This window comes from Macaca nemestrina, chromosome 10, assembly GCF_043159975.1.
Source record: "Macaca nemestrina isolate mMacNem1 chromosome 10, mMacNem.hap1, whole genome shotgun sequence".
In the NCBI taxonomy this organism is placed as follows: Eukaryota; Metazoa; Chordata; class Mammalia; order Primates; family Cercopithecidae; genus Macaca; species Macaca nemestrina.
In genome coordinates this window covers 119,389,830-119,409,391 of record NC_092134.1, presented here as the reverse complement: position 1 = coordinate 119,409,391, position 19,562 = coordinate 119,389,830, and the positions used below count along the sequence as shown (strand labels likewise).

Here is a 19,562-nt window from a genome sequence, read left to right as displayed (position 1 = left end):
AAAACGCACTTACATGCCTGGCGGTTAGTGCTGCTGTTGGTTGGGTCAAATGACTCCAGCATGAAGGCTACTAGCTCAGGCTTTTTCATATGGCAACCTCAAGGCTATAAGAGAGGGCAAAGCAAATCACAGGGCCAAGCCTGGAGTCAATGTCGTGTTGCAGGATACTTTCTTGACCCCTTTGCAGGACTTGCAACAGAAGTGCCCCATTAACTCAGTCCACCCCACTCAACCCCTCACAGGTGGGAGAACTTAGGTGCCGGCGGGAGCAAGCTCCACTCACTCAGGTCTGCTGTGCTGCAATCCTCAGGGGAGGGAGTGCTCAGGCGAGCAAGTGTAGGAACCAGCTGCTTTAGTATCAGCAGGAGCAAACTCCACGTAGGCCCCATGGCAGCATCCAGGTTTGGGTGCCTGTGACTCCAAGGCCCCAGAGGGTGTGTTACAATGCTCCCTTAGTTCCACTGTCCACGAACAGCAGTGTCACATGGGGCAGCTGCCCTCCACCAGTGAGGGCGAAGGGCCAGTATGACAGCTTTTTGGGGGTACCCATGCTTAGTGTATCCCGAATTCTTTTCTGGTGCCCAAAAGGAATGAGGTCATACAGACGACCTGAAGCATGGTGAATGTGTAGAATTTTATTGAGTGATGAAAGCAACTCTCAGTGGAGAGGGGAGCTGGAAAGGGGATGGGAAGGGCAGGTCGCTCTCCCTTAAGGTTAAGTCACCTCTCTGCTTCTCTCTTCTGAAGTCAAATTGCCTCTTTCTGACATCCAGCTGCTTTCTCTGAAGTCAACTTGCTTCTTCCCAACATAAGCCACTTCTCTCCTCTGCCAGCTAAGTCTGGAATCTTTACAGACATAGGATGAGGTGGGGAAGGCCATAGACAGTTTTGGAAAAGGCAACATTCAATTGGTAGAAAGACATTATTCAGAAAGAACCAATAGGAAGGAAAAGAGTAGGCACACAGGGATGGAAGTTCTCACTTTGGGCACTGGATTTCAGGCTTTTCAGCTGGAAGGTGGGGTTTTGCCAGAGACCTGCCCCGTCTGCCTAGAATTTCTCTTCTTCCAACCTCTATCATTGGATCAGTGGGAGGGACTAACAAGGTATGAACCAGTGGTATGTCAAGGGTGGGACCACGAGAGCAGCCTATCCTAAGGCCAGGCACTAAGCAGATGTATTGTCCATTGAGAATCTTGAAACAGTACTAAAACCTACTGAAAATTACTTTTATTTTTATTAGCATAGTGAGCCATTAATTCTAGATAATGGCAATGATAACATACTCCTTCCTGAAAAATTATTTTGTTGGTTTAGTTTTAATAATTGTTGCAGATACTATTACATTTTATTTTATTTTATTATTTTTTATGAGACGGAGTCTTGCTCTGTTGCCCAGGCTGGAATGCAGTGGCATGATCTCGGCTCACTGCAATCTCTGCCTCCCAGGTTCAAGGGATTCTCCTGCCTCGGCCTCCCAAGTAGCTGGGATTACAGACGCTCACCACCATGCCCCACTAATTTTTTGTATTTTTAGTAGAGACGGGGTTTTACCATGTTGGACAGACTGGTTTTGAACTCCTGACCTCAAGTGATCCACCTGCCTCGGCCTCCCAAAGTGCTAATATTACAGGCATGAGCCACTAGGCGTGAGGTTGAGAAGTGACTTAACCTCAGGGGAGAGCAACCTGCCCTTCCCATCCCCTTGCAGCTCCTCTCTCCACTGAGAGTTGCTTTCATCACTCACCCAGCCACATTTTTATTACTTTTTAAATAAACATTTTATTCTACATGGTAGCTAATTCAGAGAACTTTCAATTATATAGTTGCCTCCAACATACATAGATTCAGCTACCTGTGTTGGTTGCAAGATTACATTTGCAACATTTATGAATAAATTGAGCTCCCTTGGATCCCGTCTCCAATCTCCATAGCACTACCTATTCCTGAATTTCTACAGTAGATTCTAAATTGGAAATCAGGCTGGGCACAGTGACTCATGCCTGTAATCCCAGCATTTTGGGAGGCTGAGGTAGGAGGATTGCTTGAGCCAAAGGGTCAAAGTTCAAATGGTTAGGCAGACAGAAAAGCCATTAAATAAGTCATTGTGCTTTTTAGTATATATTTGCTCTTTATTTTTTATTGGCAGTATTATATAAAAGTTGAATAGAAGAACATTTTTAGTATGTTTCTTTTATGGTCATTATTATGATTCATTTTATTTTATGATTATTTCTAAGAATAGTTTTTTCATGTCAAAGAGGGAGTTGTTAAAAATTATCTGCAAGATGAAAAATTTCTGGAAATAGATGCTAGTTACGGTTGCCAACAATGTAAATGTATTTAATGACACTGAATTGCACACGTAAAAGAGGCTAAAATGACAAATTGTATGCCATGTATATTTTACCACAATTTTTTAAAAAAATACTTGCTTGGGCTACACTGCAGAGTATTCAATTGGTATCTCTGGGGGTGGGACCTAAGTATCTTTTATATTTGTTATTTGTAAGTTTGCTTTGAAAGTAGTAAAGAACAGAATAAGTACAGAGAAAATGGGATTTGTGATAGAGAGGGCAGATCTGAGAATTTTCTAAAAAAAGAAAAGTCCACAAAAACAGATCAAAATAATGAGAAAGGAGATGATAAAGATGGAGAAGAGTAAAAAAAAAAAAAAAAAAAAATCCCATTTAATAAGTATAGGATTGCCTGAGAAGCAAATGAGAACAACGGGAACAGAAACAAAAATCAAAGATGTAATTGAGGAAAATGTTGCTGAGAGAAAAATAAAAAGAAAACAACCAATTTGAGCCTATAAATTAGAAAAGTTTCCTGTATTTCAGGTAAAGTCAGTAACAAGGGACGCATACCTTTATAGAGTCTAAAGAGAATGACAGTTTATTTTGCATTACCAATAAATTTTGTTTAAAAAATTGTTCTGTGGGTCAACTGTACTAGGTATACCACTGGTATGTATACAAGGTAGCATAATTCACTTGGAACAATTATGGAAACAATCTACCAGAAAGCCTTATGACATAGGTGACCACAGGTGGAACGCGGTGGCTCACCTCTGTAATCCCAGCACTTTGGGAGGCTGAGGTGGGCAAATGACCTGAGCCCAGGAGTTCGAGACCAGCCTGGGCAACCTGACAAAACAACGTATCTACAAAAAATACAAAAATTAGCTGGCCATGGTGACATGCACTTGTAGTCTCAGCTACTTGGGAGGCTGAGGTGGGAGGATCACCTGAGCCTGGGGGAGATCAAGACTGCAGTGAGCCATGATTGCACCACTGCACTCCAGCCTGGGTGACAGAGTGAGACTGTGTCTAAAAAAAAAAAAAAAAGTGACCACATATCCTACTGCCTGCTCACTTTAGCATCTTCCTGGATTTTTCATTTTAAATAAAATATGATTATCATTTTAAATAAAATATTATAATGCAATAGATGCATTTTAATAATCTGAGATGATTTTGGTAAGCCTTCACTTTCTATTTCCAGCTTCTGTCATGGTCTCTTCTAGTAGTATGTGAGATGTAAGTGCATCAAACAGAGACTTCAGCTACACACATGTTAAATCTTAAATATGATCAGGTTATCACTCTTTCCCCAGCCCTTTCCAGACATAGAATAACTTATGCTCCATTTTGAAGATACCCATTCAGGGAATCTGTGAATATAAAAAAGTTCACTTGGACATGAGCGGTGAGGGTCAGCTGAATTTGGTCTCAGGTGGCAGTGAGTGAAGTTATTAATTAACACAGCTGTTCCTTCCAGCCACTTAGTTGATCAGCCAGTTGGGCCATGACCTGTGCCTGGCATGTGTTTTAGCTTCCAAGATGCAAATATCCACCAGTCTGCCAGTCCCTGGAGATGAGTGAGAAATATAATAAATTGTTGGTTAGAAGTACATTAGTTAGAAGTACAGGAGATACATGCAGGGAATAAAGGCGGCACAGTCCTACTATAAAAGTGTATTGAGAAGTCTGGGAATTTTTTTTTTTTTGGAATGAAGTTTTGCTTTTTTTGCCCAGGCTGAAGTGCAATGCTGCAATCTAGGCTCACTGGAACCTCCGCCTCCTGAGTTCAAGCAATTCTTCTGCCTCAGTCTCCTGAGTAGCTGAGACTACAGGCATGCGTGGCCATGCCGGGCTAATTTTGTATTTTTAGTAGAGATGGGGCTTCTCCATCTTGGTCAGGCTGGTCTTGAACTCCTGACCTGAGGTGATCCGCCCACCGCAGCCTCCCAAAATGCTGGGATTACAGGCATGAGCCACCACGCCTGGCCAGGAATTTTTAGTACTATATTTTGTCATTCATTGCACAATTCACATATAAAATAACTTATGCTATTGAGTGGTAATGCGTTTTTATTTTATAATAAGCCTTTTTAACAATAATGTACTTAAAAATAATGTAAGCTCATTGTATTAGTCTGTTAAGGTTGCGATAACAAAGTACCCTCAATTGTGGGTTGCTTAAAGCACTTAAATTCATTGTCTCACAGTTCTGAAGGCTGGAAGTCCAAAATCAAGGTGTCAGTGGGATTGGTTCCTTCTGAGGGCTATGAAAGAGAATCTGTTCCATGCCTCTACCCTAGCTTCTGGTGAATTGCTGGCAAACTTTGGCATTCCATGGCTTGCAAAAATATCACCACAATTCTCTGTCATTATTTTCACATGGTATTTCCCTTGTATTCATGTCTGTGTCCCAATTTCTCCCTTTTTATAAGGACACCGTCACATTGGTTTAGAGGCCACTCTACTCCAGTATTACCTCATCTTAACTAATTAAGCCTAAAATGACCCTATTCCCAAATAAGATCATATTCTGCAGTACTGGTGCTAGGACTTTAATATACACATTTGTGGGGGTGGGGTGGGGCATAATTCAACCCATAACATACATGTTTAATGAAAAAATGACTGTGTTTCCATTTCTTAAGAACATTAATGGTGGACATGTTATTTGAACAGCACGTTTGCCACTATTTACATCTACCATAGGGACCGTGGTAGTATCACCGACTGCTGAAAATCCGAAATAAACAAATCAGTTAAAGAAACATTGGCTTCTACTTTAAAAGTGAATACTTAATTTTAAAAGACTGTACCCAGAGACAAAAATTTAAAATACGAAGATGTAGAAAGCCTATTTACATATCACTTTGTGAAGCACACCTTTGAATTAGATCAATGTTTCAATTAATTTTGCCCGTTTTTATTGAAACTTCTTTTGTGCACTTATGAAAAGTGGAGCAATAGCTATTAAGGTGTTGGCTCCATTAGCAGAAGGAAAGGCTTTGCAAACAGTTCAATGGTGGCTGTTTTTTTTTTTTTTTTCTCTCCCAGTGTTATCAGATGCTTAAAATAGAATATCAGTTAATTTCAGTAATAGAGTTTCTTCATTTGATTCTTCATTTATAGAATCAAAACAAATCTTTTGGAAGGTCATTTATCTGTCTGAAGTGAATTACCTAACATTATTGTAAAGGCTCATCTCTTTACAATTAAAGAGATGAGGTAGGGACCTCATCTCTACAAACAATTAAAAAATTAGCCAGGAATGGTGGTGTGCACCTATAGTCTCAGCTACTTGGGAGGCTGAAATGGGAGGATCACTTGAGCTAGGGAGGTTGAGGCTGCAGTGAGCCATGGTTACGCTACTGCACTCCAGCCTGGGCTGCAGAGCAAGACCCGGTCTCAAAAATTAAACAAATAAACAAACAAACACCCCCCCCCCAAAAAAAAACGAATTAGTATTGAATGGTGGCACAGCTGCTGCAGCCTGTGGGGTAAAAGGAGTACGTGGAGCAGCTAGTAGGATGCCACCTCTTGCCCTGGGTGGCTCACCCCCTCTGCCACCCATTCTGGCCACAACTCTGGCATTGACCCCAATGGGCATAACTAGAAGAAGGAAGCACATTTAAATATTGCTGTTAATAATTACTTATTGCCAGTAAAAAGAGTAACAGGTGAAGATTTTGGGGTTCTTTCTAGAATTTTAAATAGTTAACTAGCCTGGATGCAGTGGTTCATGCCTGTAATCTCAGAAATTTGGGAGGCCAAGGCAGGATAATCACTTGAGCCCAGGGGTTCAAGGCTTCAGTGAACTATGATAGTGCCACTGCATAATCTTAATTCCTTTTTTTTTTTTTTAAGAATCAGTTATATATTAAGAGTTTGGATGTTAGATACAACCTCATAAGTGATGTTGACACATACTATAGTGTAAAACTGCTTCAGAAATAACTTAATCTCATTTACTTAAACCTTATGTTTGATGATACTGGGCCTGAAGGAGGAGTGTTTTTTTGTTTTGTTTTGTTTTGTTTTAAACAGAGTTTCACTCTGTTGCCCAGGCTGGAGTGTAGTGGTACAATCTTGGCTCACTGCAACCTCCACCTCCCAGGTTCAAGCAATTCTCCTGCCTTAGCCTCCCGAGTAGCTGGGATTACAGGCATGCGCCACCATCCCTGGCTAATTTTTATATTTTTAGTAGAGACAGGGTTTCATCATGCTGGCCAGGCTGGTATCAAACTCCTGACCTTAGGTGATCCACCTGCCTCGGCCTCACAAAGTGCTGGGATCACAGGCGTGAGCCACTGCATTCAGCCAAGGTGGAAAATTGATTGGCAAAGCAGTAAATAAGAACAGAACTCTGAAATACTTAAGAATGACTGGAAACAAGATTAAAAATAAGAGTGGAACATTTTTTGCTTCAATGCTGCAAATTAATTCATCCTTACAGAAAGTAGGTCTGGGTTACTGTGATCTGGGAATGCAAAGTCTGATAGCATTTGCTACAGTACTAACTAAAAACAAAGCCATTAAGGGAATAAACCTAAACTGACCTGTGCAGTATGGCAAACAGAAAGAGTCCACGGCCCACCTAGGCCATATGTTGAAAGAAAATAACTGCCTTGTTCAACTACACATGTGTAAGTATAATATAAAAAACTGTAGTATACAACATTTACATGTTATTCACTGTATCTGAACAGTAGCCTATGCTGCCTTGATATCAGCTGCAATCAAATAACTCAGGATGGAATTATGTATCTGGCTGATGTAAAAACAATATTACCCTAGATGGAGTAGATTTTTCTTTTAACAGAATAGAAATTGCAGGAGCAAAGTATCTCCATGAAATTCTTACTTCACACACTGGGAGTTTTAAAGCATTGTCAGTAGTCAGCAACAACGTAGAGGAGGACCTGCACTTTCACAATCAATGAAGACAAATCCCACATTTTCTAATATCTACATTTGGGGAAACAAATTTAGCCTGGGCAACATAGTGAGACCCCATCTCTACCAAAAAATTACAAAAATTAGCTGGCCATGGTGTTACGTGCCTGTAGTCCTAGCTACTTGGGTGGCTGAGTTGGTAGGATCACCTGAGCCCAGGGAGGTCAAGGTTGGAAGTGAGCTGTGATGGTGCTGCTCCACTCCAGACTGAGCAACGTGAGAACCTGTCTCAAAAACAAAACAGAACAAAAGGAAAACAAATTTGATGAGGCTACATGTGTATTATGTTCAGACATAATTCAAATAGGCCATCTAGAAACAGACAATAGGCCAGGTGCACTGGTTCATGCTTGTAATCCCAGCACTTTGGGAGGCCAAGACAGGCAGATCACTTGAGGCCAGGGGTTCGAGACCAGCCTGGCCAATATGGGGAAACTCTGTCTCTACTGAAAATACAAAAATTAGCTGATCATGATGGCACACGCCTGTAGTCCCACCTACCTACTCGGGAGGCTTAGGCACAAGAATTGCTTGAACCCAGGAGGCGGAGGTTGCAGTGAGTCGAGATCACGCCAGTGCACTCCAGCTGGGTGACAGAGCAAGACTCTTTCTCATATATAAATAAATAAACAAAAGCAGACAGCACAAATGTGGAGTTATTTGTGGTGGATGGGTGCTCACAGAAGTCTCCAATGACCTTAAAAAACATTATTATTGAACACCAACTTATGGAGAAGTTTAGAGCCTCTTATCTAATGCAGATTTTGCTCTTATTCCAGTAAGTCAACATGTGTGAAAAAGAAGATATAAAATCTTTTTTGTTGTTGTTGTTGTGGGGGATAGACTCTTGCTCTGTCGCCCAGGCTGGAGTGCAGTGGCGTGATCTCGGCTCACTGCAACCTCTGCCGCCCAGGTTTAAGCGATTCTCCTGCCTCGGTCTTTTGACTAGCTGGGATTACAGGCGTGCGCCACCATGCTCCGCTAACTAAAATCGTTTTTATACATTTGTCTTATTGCTTTCACAGAGATTTTTATAGTTTATTAAATTTTTCTTTCATAAATTAAAACAAGTTACTTTTATCAAATGTATAAAAGGTAATCACTATATTAAACTTTGTATAACTGTCCATTGTGGGAAAAAGAAAGCTTTCAGCCCTGAAACATAATTTTTGCAAAAATTACTCATCCAAACACAGATGCTGGTGAGTCACAGAATGATGGTAAAGACAATGATCCTAATGAATTAAGAAATCTGTGGAGCAAAATGTACTAAGAATTGGTTTTGGTGCACAAAATTATGAATTTTATGCAGACATGCAGTTCATAAAAAGAGCTAAAGATGCAAATAAGCACATGAAAAGATGTTCAATATCATTAATCACTAGAGAAGTACAAATGAAAACCACAGTGAGATACCACTATACAATCTGTACTAGTCTGCTTGGCTATCATAACAGAATACCACAGAATGGACTGCAACAGGAATTTATTTTCTCACATTTCTGGAGGCTGGAAGTCCAAAATTAAGGTACCAGCATGTTGGTTTCTGGGGAGGCCTCTTTTCCTGGCTTACAGGTGGTGCCTTCTTGTTGTGGTCTCACATGGCCTTTCCCCTGTGCATGTGTATTCCTGGTGTTTCTTCCTCTTATAAAGATGCCAGTTCTGTTGGATTACAGCCCCACCCATGTGATGTCATTTAACCTAAATTACCTCCTGAAAGGCCCTATCTCTAAATACAGTCACATTGAGGGTTAAGATTTCAGCATATGAATTTTGGGGAGGACAAAATTGAGTTCATAAGAACACCTATTACAAAGACTAAAATTAAAAAAAAAGTGAGAATATAAAATGTTGGCTAAAATACAGAGCAACTTGAACTCCCATACATTGCTAATGGAGATCCAAATAATACAACCATTTTGGAAAACAGTTTGGCAGTTTCTTATGAAACTAAATATACTGTTAACATATAACCCAGCAATGCCAGTCCCATGTGATTACCCAAAATAAATGAAAACTTATATTTATACAAAGACGTCTGCATGAATATTTACAGCACCTTTATTTATAGTAGCCCCAACTTGGAAATAACCCAAATGTCCTTTGGCTTGTGAATAAAAATAATAATAATTATATATATATACACACACACACACACACACACACACACACATATATATGGCATACTACTTAATAAAAAGAAACAAATTTGTTTGTCCATTCACCTATTGATAGATATTTGGGTTAGATTCAGGTTGGGGCTACTATAAATAAAGTTGCTATAAATACTCAGATTTAAATTATTATGTGGATATGTGTTTTCATTTCCTTTGGATAAATGCCTAGGAGTGGAATTGCTGGGTTGAACTATATGTTTAACTTTAAAGAAATTGTTAAACTATTTTCCAAAATTCCCATACCATTTGCGTTCCCATCAGCAATCCATGAGTCCTGGTAGGTTCACGTTCTCTCCAACATTTGATGTTAGCAGTCTTTTTAGTATTAGCCATTCTAATGGATGGGCAGTGGTTATCTTATTGTGATTTAAATTTGCATTTCTATGATGACTTAAGATAATGGACTTTTTTTGTTTTTTTTTTGCTATTCATATATTTTCTTTTGTAAAGTGTCTTTTCAAATCTTTTGCTCATTTTTTTTTTAAAGGTGGAATCTTACTATACTGCCCAGGCTGGAGTGCAATAGTTATTCACAGGTGTGAGGATCGTGCACTAAAACCTCAAACTCCCAGCCTTACGTGATCCCCAACCTCAGCCTCCTGAGCAGCTGGGACTACGGGCGTGTGCTACCATGCCTGGCTTTTTGCTCAGTTTTAAGAACTGGCTTCTTTGTCTTTGTGAATTGTAAGAGTTTTGGATGTAAGCTCTTTATCAGTATATACATGTATGACAAATATTTTCTCTATGACTCACCTTTCATTTTCTTGATTGTATTTTTCAGAGCAAGAGTTCTCATTTCGATAAAGTCCTATGTATTCATTTACTTCTTTTATAGCCCATGCTTTTTATGTACCATCTAAAAAGTCTTTACCTATGCCAAGGTCACAGATTTTTATAACTTTTAACATTTACATGTAATTCTGTGACCCATTTCAAGTTAAGTTTTGTGAAATGAAAATTAAGGATTAAGCTTCATTTTTTTTCCCTCTTGTCTTAATCTGTTTTGTGCTGCTGTGAAGAAATACCTGAGACCAGGAAATTTATAAAGAAAAGAGGTTTATTTTGCTTATGGTTCTGCAGGCTGTACAAGAAACATGGCACCAACATCTGCATCTGGTGTGGACCTCAGGCTACTTCCATCCATGGTGGAAGGTGAGGGGGAGCTGGTGTTGCGGAAATCACACAGAAAGAGAGGAGGAAAGAGCAAGAGGGATGAGGTACCAGGCTCTCTTTAACAACCAGCTCGCTTAGGAACTAACAGAGTGAGAACTCACTTACCCCCAGGAAGGGCACTAATCCATTCAAGAGGGATCTGCCCCATGACTCAAACACTTCCCATTAGGCCACCTCCAACCTTGGGATCAAATTTCAACGTAAGATTTGCTGGGGACAAACAACCCATATCCAAACTCTAGCACTTCTGAATAACCAGTTCTTCCTGTACCATTTGCTGAAAAAGATTATTCCTTTCACATTGAAATACTTTGGCATCTTTGTCAAAAATCAATTGGCCGTGTATGTGTACAGTTCTATTTCTGCCTTTTATCCTGTTTACATCTATATTCCATATATAAAAATACATAATTTATATAAATATATGGAATATATATAGAATATATGTATATATATGCATGCCATATACGGAGTATATATAGAATATATGTGTATATTCTGTATGTGTATATGTATGCATATATGTATGTATGCATGCCATATATGTATATATTCTATATATATTCCATACACATACATATTTATTTTATATATATTCCATATATTCATATAATGAAGGTCAAGACTTACTATAAAGCTACAAAAATTAAGGAAGTGTGCATGCCAGTACCCACTTTCTTAATTTTTGTAGCTTTATAGTAAGTCTTGCAATCAATAAGTGTAAGTCCTACAAATTTGTTCTTCTAGACCATAATATTTTTAATACAGAAAATATTCCCTCTACAGATTCTGAGGTACTTGGGAAATTCAGAGAAAATTCTGCTAAACGGAAGATATTATAAATTTTATTTCATTTGTATTGATATGTAAAATACTTTGGGCTCAAATATTTTCAGAAGTAAAGATTTTTAACCTCCATTCATATTATCTTTTGTGTATGTGTGTGTGTGTGTGTGTGTAGAGATGGAGTCTCACTATGTTGCCCAGGCTGGTATGAGATTTCTGGCCTCAGGCAATTCTCTTGCCTTGGCCTTCCAAAGTGCTGGGGATTACAGGCATGAGCCACCATGCCTGGTCCATAGTATCTTTTTTTAAAAAAGACTTTTTTCAAGATAGACCTTCTTAATTTGTCTCTAGGGTTTGTAAGAATAATTAATCAAATGTAGCTGTGGTAAAACTATTAGATTTATCAATTTCATTCTTTTCATTATAAAATATATTCAAAGAATGAACCTATTATGATGGAATTCAATTTTTGTTAATTTTACATTCTCGTTAAATGTTCTACTTTTTCTTTGCTTTCATAGAGGTAATTTTAATGTCTTCCTGGTTGAAAGTTTAGTTTTAATAATCAGAATTTCCTAAAAACTTAAAAAGCTGAAGTCTTTTGATTCTCCAATGTTTTAATTAAATTTTGCAACTGATTTTGAACAAAATTAAACTCAAATATAGTGTACTAGTTTGCAAAACGTTCAATACCATTATAAAACACTTAGATTGGTTCACAAAGTAATTATTAAAAGGCTCATTTAAAAAATCTTATTCATATTTGAGAACAAAGAGAAAGTATGTACTGTAATGCTAAAATTTTTGATTGCTGTATTCAACCTCAGCTTTATTTTTATTTTTTTATCTTGCTCTGTCACCCAGGCTGTAGTGCACTGGTGCGATCTCGGCTCACTGCAACCTCTGCCTCCCAGGTTTAAGCAAATCTCATTGCTCAGCCTCCCAGGTACTAGGAAAACAGGCATGTGTCACCATGCCTGGCTAATGTTTGTATTTTTAGTAGAGATGGGTTTTCACCATGCTGGCTAGGCTGCTCTCGAACTCCTGGCCTCAGGTGATCCTCCTGCCTCGGCTGGAATTATAGACATGACTCACTGCAACTGGCCCAATATCAACTTTATAACAAAAGTTTTTTTGTTTTGTTTTGTTTTGTTTTTCTTTTTTTGAGACAGAGTCTGACTCTATCGTCCAGGCTGGAGTGCAATGGCGCGATCTCGGCTCACTGCAACCTCCAACCTCCCAGATTCAAGCAATTCTCCTGTTTCAGCCTCCCGATAACAAAAGTTTTGTAGTCAGTTTTTCTGAATGGATAGACAGAGAGAGAGATGGATAGATGGATCGGTGGACAGATAAATATAGATATTTATCTTTTATAACTACAATAAAAAATAGAAATAGAGACGATATCTCACTATGTTGCTCACATTGGTTTCAAACTTCTAAGCTAAAGTGATCCTTCTGCCGTGGCCTCCCAAAGTGCCAGGATTACAGGCATGAACCACCACACCCAGACATTAACTACAATTTTTTGATAACTACATATTTCTATTGGTAGAATATAGCAACTTGTTTGTACACAATTATTAATTATGTATGTATTGCAACCAATTTCAAGTACGTTTATACCTCGTAAGTTTCTTAATTTAGTAACCACCATTTTTTCCTTAGTGCTATGCTTCTTTTAGACAGATACACACACATACATATACATATATTATTAAAGTCAGGTTTATTGAAGTAAAATTTACACCCAGTAAAAATCATCCTTTTTAGGTATATGGTTATATGAGACTTTATAAATGTATGTAGTTATGTAATGCCCATCACTTTGAAGATTTGGAATATTTTTACCACTGCTAAAGAACTTGAATCAGAATATGTGTAGCTGTTTTATTCGTAGCAGCTAGAAACTGGATCCAACCCACATGTCCATTAATAGGTAAATGGATAAACAAACTGTAGTGTGACATAGTCATTCAAAGTAACACTATTCAGAAATAAAAAGGAATTATGGATACACGTCTCAACATGGATGAATCACAAAAAAATTTTGCTGAACAAAAGACCAGACACAAAAGAGTACATATTATATGATTATACATTGTCTAGATAAGGTGCAGTTGATGAAGTCAACAACTCTAAATTAAATAATTAAATGCAGCCCTCAAAAAGATTACAGAAAAATGTTATGAAAAATATACTAAAACACCATGTTAGAAAAAAACACATTCTTCACAAAAGCTCCAGTCACACTATATAAGAGACAGAGGGCTGAGCACAGTGGCTCACACCTGTAATCTCAGCACTTTGGGAGGCCAAGGTAGGTAATCACTTGAGGTCAGGAGTTCCAGACCAGCCTGGCCAACATAGTGAAACTCCATCTCTACTAAAAATGCCTACAGTCTCAGCTACGATCTTGTATTTAATAATAAAGGCATGTTAATTGCATAAGTGCAAAAGGGCTATACCAGGTCAGGCGCAATGGCTCACACCTGTAATCTCAGCACTTTGGGAGGCCAAAGCAAGAGGATCACCTGAGGTCAGGAGTTTGAGACCAGCCTGACCAACATGGCAAAACCCCATCTCTACTAAAAAACACAAAAATTAGCTGGGTGTGGTGGCAGGTGCCTGTAATCCCAGCTACTCAGAAGGTTGCGGCTGTGAGGCTAGAGAATTGCTTGAACTCTGGAGGCAGAAGTTGCAATAAGCCGAGTTCGTGCCACTGCACTCCAACCAGGGCAACTGAGCGAGACTCCATCAAAAAAAAAAGGAGGGGAGGGCTATACCATTGACCCTTGAAAAATGGGAGTTGGTGCATTAACCCCACTTGCAGTTGAAAATCCATGTATAACTCCCCTAAAACTTAACTACTAATAGCCTACTGTTGGCCAGAAGCCTTACTGATAACATAAACAGTTAATTAACACATTTTTTACATGTTATATGTATTATACACTGTGTTCTTACAATAAAGTAAGATAGAGAAAAAAACAAAGAAAGTCATAGGAAAGAGAAAATATGTTTACTGTGCATAATATTAAGTAGAAGTCGATCATCATTAAGGTCTTCAGCTTGGTTGTGTTCACATTGGGTAAGGAGTAGGTGGAAGAGGAGGAGTTGGTCTTGCTGTCTCAGAGGTGGCAGAAGTGGAAGAAAATCCACATATAAGTGGACCCAGGAAGTTTAAGCCTATGTTGTTCAATCGTATAATGTAAAAACACATAATTTGTAGCAATAGACACTTTTATTCCTGAGATATTTTTCACATCTGTCATAATTTGCTGATAGGAATGAAATTTTCTAATTTTAAATATTTTTCTAATCTTTCTTACATTCCACTTACACATAATTGTTACCACAGAGTTATGTCTTACTGTTCCATTGCATTTGTCCAGAATAAAATTTCAAATTAATTTCCCCCATAGCTCCATGTGAAACAGAGTAATAGCACTGAATCAACACACAAATAGTAGCACTTAAGATGAAGAAGGCAAAGATAAATTCTACTATGTCACCTGGTATGGATTAAGAAATAAGATTTATCTGAGAAATAAAAAATTAAGGGTCAGGCTGGGCATGGTGGTTCACGCCTGTAATCCCAGTAGTTTGGGAGGCCAAGGCAGGCATATCACTTGAGGTCAGGAGTTCGAGACCAGCCTGGCCAACATGGTGAAACCCCATCTCTACTAAAAATACAATAAAATTAGCTGGGTTTGGTGGTGCACACCTGTAGTGGCAGTTACTTGGGAGGCTGAGGCAGGAGAATCACTTGAGCCTGGGAGGTGGAGGTTGCAGTGAGCCAAGATCACACCACTGTACTCCAGGCTGGACAACAGATCAAGACTGTCTTTAAAAAAAAAAAAAAAAGAAGGATCAGCACAAAGAGACATATATAAACTTTAGGCCCCACAAAATCCTAGATCTACTCCTTCCTGGAGATCTTGGGGCCCATGGGAAATTGTAACCTTCCTGCTAGGGAATAAGAAATCACCAGCCTGTGGATAGCTAAGTTCATTGCATCCCCATCCACTGGGAGAGGGAACTGTTAATTGTCTGAGAAGCCTACAGTGAGTTCTCTGGGTCACCTTTGGACAATTCTTGAAGTGCAATACTGAAAATGAAAAAATAAAACCCTCTCTCTTTAGCAGTGTATTACTTAAAATGCTTAAACACTCAAATAAAATTTTAGAATTGTAAATTTTAGCTATTAAATTAAATAGAAAAATAAGTCCAAAGAACACACACACACACACACACACACACACACACGATATTCCTTCATTGTATTCCTTTTCAATGAAAGCTGTTGTCAAAGGCATTTGAACCAGAACGATTCCGTCTTGAATAAGGGCTGGGTAACATGAGGCTGAGACCTACTGGGCAGCATTCCCAAGTCAGGCATTCTCAGGTACAGTTAAGGAAACAAGTTAATAATGTTTACCAAACAGACTCAGGACTTAACAGACATAGAAAATAACAAACCCGGGAAATGTCCTGAGGTCCCATATCTCAAGAACAAAAGCATTCTTAGTTTAAGAATAAATTTCACTTTAAAGATAATACAGGCCAGGCGATGGCTCACACCTGTAATACCAGCACTTTGGAAGTCTGAGGAGGGTGGATCACTCGAGCTCAGGAGTTAGAAAGCAGCCTGGGCAACATGACAAAACCCTGTCTTTACCAAAAATGCAAACATTAGCCTGGCATGGTGGCGCACACTTGTGGTCCCAGCTGCTTGTGAGGCTCAGGTGGGAGGATCACTAGAGCCCAGGAGGTAGAGGCTGCAGTGAACCAAGATGGATCCCAACAATGCTGTCTGGGCAACAGAGCAAGGCCCTGACTCAAAAAAAAAAAAAAAAGAAAAAGAAAAAGAAAAAGAAAAGATAATATATATTACTGCAGAAGAGAGTAGTTACACAAAGAATAATAATCCTTTGTTACACGCCCTTGTAGGACAGCACATCTCCCCATTGGTGTGCTCCCCATTGTTTTCTTTATTATATTATATTTAAACAAGCCTTACCTAAGGTGGATGTGTTCCTCCTCTTGCTTTATCTGCTCTTGAATGCCCTGCTCTATGTAGTAACCATTCTTACTATTCTTTTACTTCTTAATAAACTCGCTTTCACTTTGCTCTGTGGACTTGCCCCGAACTCGCTTGTGTGAGATCCAAGAACCCTCTCTTGGGATCTGGATCGAGATCCCTTTTCGGTAACACTGTTACTTAACACTGATGAACTTGATTCATTTTTGTCAAGGACAATATTTTGATGTTCTTGAGAATGACTCAGGAAAATATTACTTGAAGTTATTAAATTCATATTTGATTTATTAATGTTACAAATTCAAAAACCTATTTCTTAAGCTTTTAAGTTATGAATCAAATTATTAATTTATAAATCTGACAAATTTTAACAGTTACTTTGATTTATATTTGGTTTCATTTACAATTTTAGTTAAATGTTTAAATTGTCCATTTGACAAAATTTCCCAAGAATGTATATGACTTGTAAATCTGGCAAATTAAATATGTATACATATTAATATTGAATCTCAACTTATTTTAGGGGTTAAAATGCCATTTATATAACTAATAACGTTACCTTATACCTTTCAACTTGAAATTGCAAGCCTGAATAAATGAGACATTTTGTATTGGAATCATAAAAGTAATCTGTAAGATACTAAATATACCAAACTTCTTAAAACATAAAACAGTAAAATATATCAACAACAAAAAACTTATTCTCAAACCTACTGCAAAAATATTAATACTATGACTTTTGTCTGCGTCATCATCTTACTATTTCTTTTTTTTTTTTTGAGATGAAGTCTTGCTCTGTCGCCGGGCTAAAGTGCAGTGGCGTGATCTCAGCTTACTGCAACCTCTGCCTCCCAGGTTCAAACAATTCTCCTGCCTAAGGCTCCCAAGTAGCTGGGACTATAGGTGAGCGCCACCACGCAAAGCTAATTTTTGTATTTTTAGTAGAGACGAGGTTTCACCATGTTGGCCAGGATGGTCTCGATCTCTTGACCTCGTGATCCACCCACCTTGGCCTCCCAAAGTGCTGGGATTACAGGCGTGAGCCACCACCCCCAGCCCTTACTATGTATTTCTTATTAGAATTATGCTGTATTTTGTCATGGAAGGACTATAATTTCTGTGTATATTAATATTAAATGGTATTCTAGTGAATATATTTGTCAGAATTTCGTCTATGATTTACATTTATTATAAGATATCATTTACAATACACTGACATCAAGGCTATTGGAAATTGGTGGAGGGAGGTAGACCCCACCTACATTTAATTGTTAGAAGCTACCAATATTTACAAAAATATTCTGAAAATTGCTAACTGGTGAAATTAAGTTTTCTTGCAACACTAACATTGTCTCTTAGCTCCTATCACAGTGTCTGGCACAGCATAGATTTTCAATAAATAGCTGTTGGATAAATCAGTGCTTAAATCAGTCTCTATAGATTACAAGCTTGGTAATTTTTCTGCTACTACATACTCTGGGTTCCCCTTTTCTAGTTTCCAATAATTGCCTCATTGCCTCTCCAGCCTCCTCTAATGCTCTTTTTGCTGTTTCTCCAGTCTTTATTGACAGCCTCCTCACTGCTTTTCCAGCCTCCTCCAACAGTCTCCTGGCATCCTTCCATTCTCTGTCCACCACCTAGTCCAAAAGCCATTGCTGTGTATTTTTAAGTTTTTGTTATGACTGAACTCCACACCCAGTAGCAATTTCTGTCTAAGTTTTCTGCTGCAGAAGATCAGACTCTCCCAAAAAGCAGAGATTAAACAATAACTAAAGGTTGAGATTCATAGAAGGTAATCAAATCACACAATGGCTATTATTCATCATTCTTTTGATTCCAAATGTATTTCATTTTATGCATTAAAAGTTGTTCTGGGAGTCCATACACTTAACTAGAAGACCAATGGAGTCCACAGCACAAAAATAACTAAGAATTCTTTTTTTTTTTTTTTGAGACAGAGTTTCACTCTTATTGCCCAAGCTGGCGTGCAATGGCGCGATCTCGGCTCACCACAACCTCCGCCTCCCAAGTTCAAGCAATTCTCCTGCCTCAGCCTCCTGGGTAGCTGGGATTATAGGCATGCACCACCACGCCTGGCTAATTTTGTATTTTTGGTAGAGATCATGTTGAGGCTGGTCTCGAACTCCTGACCTCAGGTGATCTGCCCGCCTTGGTCTCCCAAAATGCTGGCATTACAGGCGTGAGCCACCACGCCCGGCCAAAAATGACTAAGAATTCTTGACTTAGGCAATGGTGAAGAGACAGGATGGAAAAAATCAGGGCCAATTAATGACCATGTAGAGCAGAACCAGCCAGGAAACTTGGTCCAGTAGCCTCAGGATTACATATGAGAAAACTAAATACTTACATTTTAAGTCATTATTTGTTGGAGTATCTTTTCTACAACAGTTTACCTTAAGAAATATACAGGAACCCTCATCAACATAGCAATACCCTGTCTCTACCAAAAAATTGAAAATTAGCTGGGTGTGGTAGCATGCATCTGTAGTCCTAGCTAATCAGGAGGCTGAGGCAGGAGGATTGCTTGAGCCCAGAGATTTGAGGCTGCAGTGAGCTATGATCCCACCACTGCACTCCAGCCTGGGTGACAGAGAGAGATCCTGTCTCTAAAAAATTCTCCTGGGCTCAACTGATCCACCCACCTTAGCCTCATGAGTAGCTGGGACTACAGGTGTGAACCACCACACCTGGCTGATTTTTATATTTCTCATAGAGGCAGGGTTTCACCATGTTGCCCAGGCTGGTCTCGAACTCCTGGCCTCAAGTGATTCACCCACCTCAGCCTCCCAAAATGTGGGGATTACAGGCATGAGCCATTATACCTGGCCTAAAAAAAATTCTTTAATTAAAAGAAAAAAAGGAGTTTGCTCTCCATTCTTAGATCATCTCAGCATGCTTATTAGGCATCCATATACCTGAAGATACCTACACTACTGGTAGAAGTTCAGAACCTCTTTATCTGGATGTTTATTTTTTTCCTTTAAAGCAAAGGAAAAAAGAGAAGAAAATGTATGATGAGATCTACTATTTGAACAGATAATGAATAGGATATTCTAGAATTAAAGAATGTCATAAATCTTGAAAATCATAGTGTACACCAAAGTTT

General features: G+C 38.8%; 1 pseudogene; it reads left to right on the top strand.

Moving 5' to 3' along the window:
* The first annotated feature begins 968 nt into the window (after positions 1-968).
* On the top strand, positions 969-10,667 carry LOC105492192 (leucine-rich repeat-containing protein 34-like; annotated as a pseudogene).
* Positions 10,668-19,562: the final 8,895 nt, after the last annotated feature.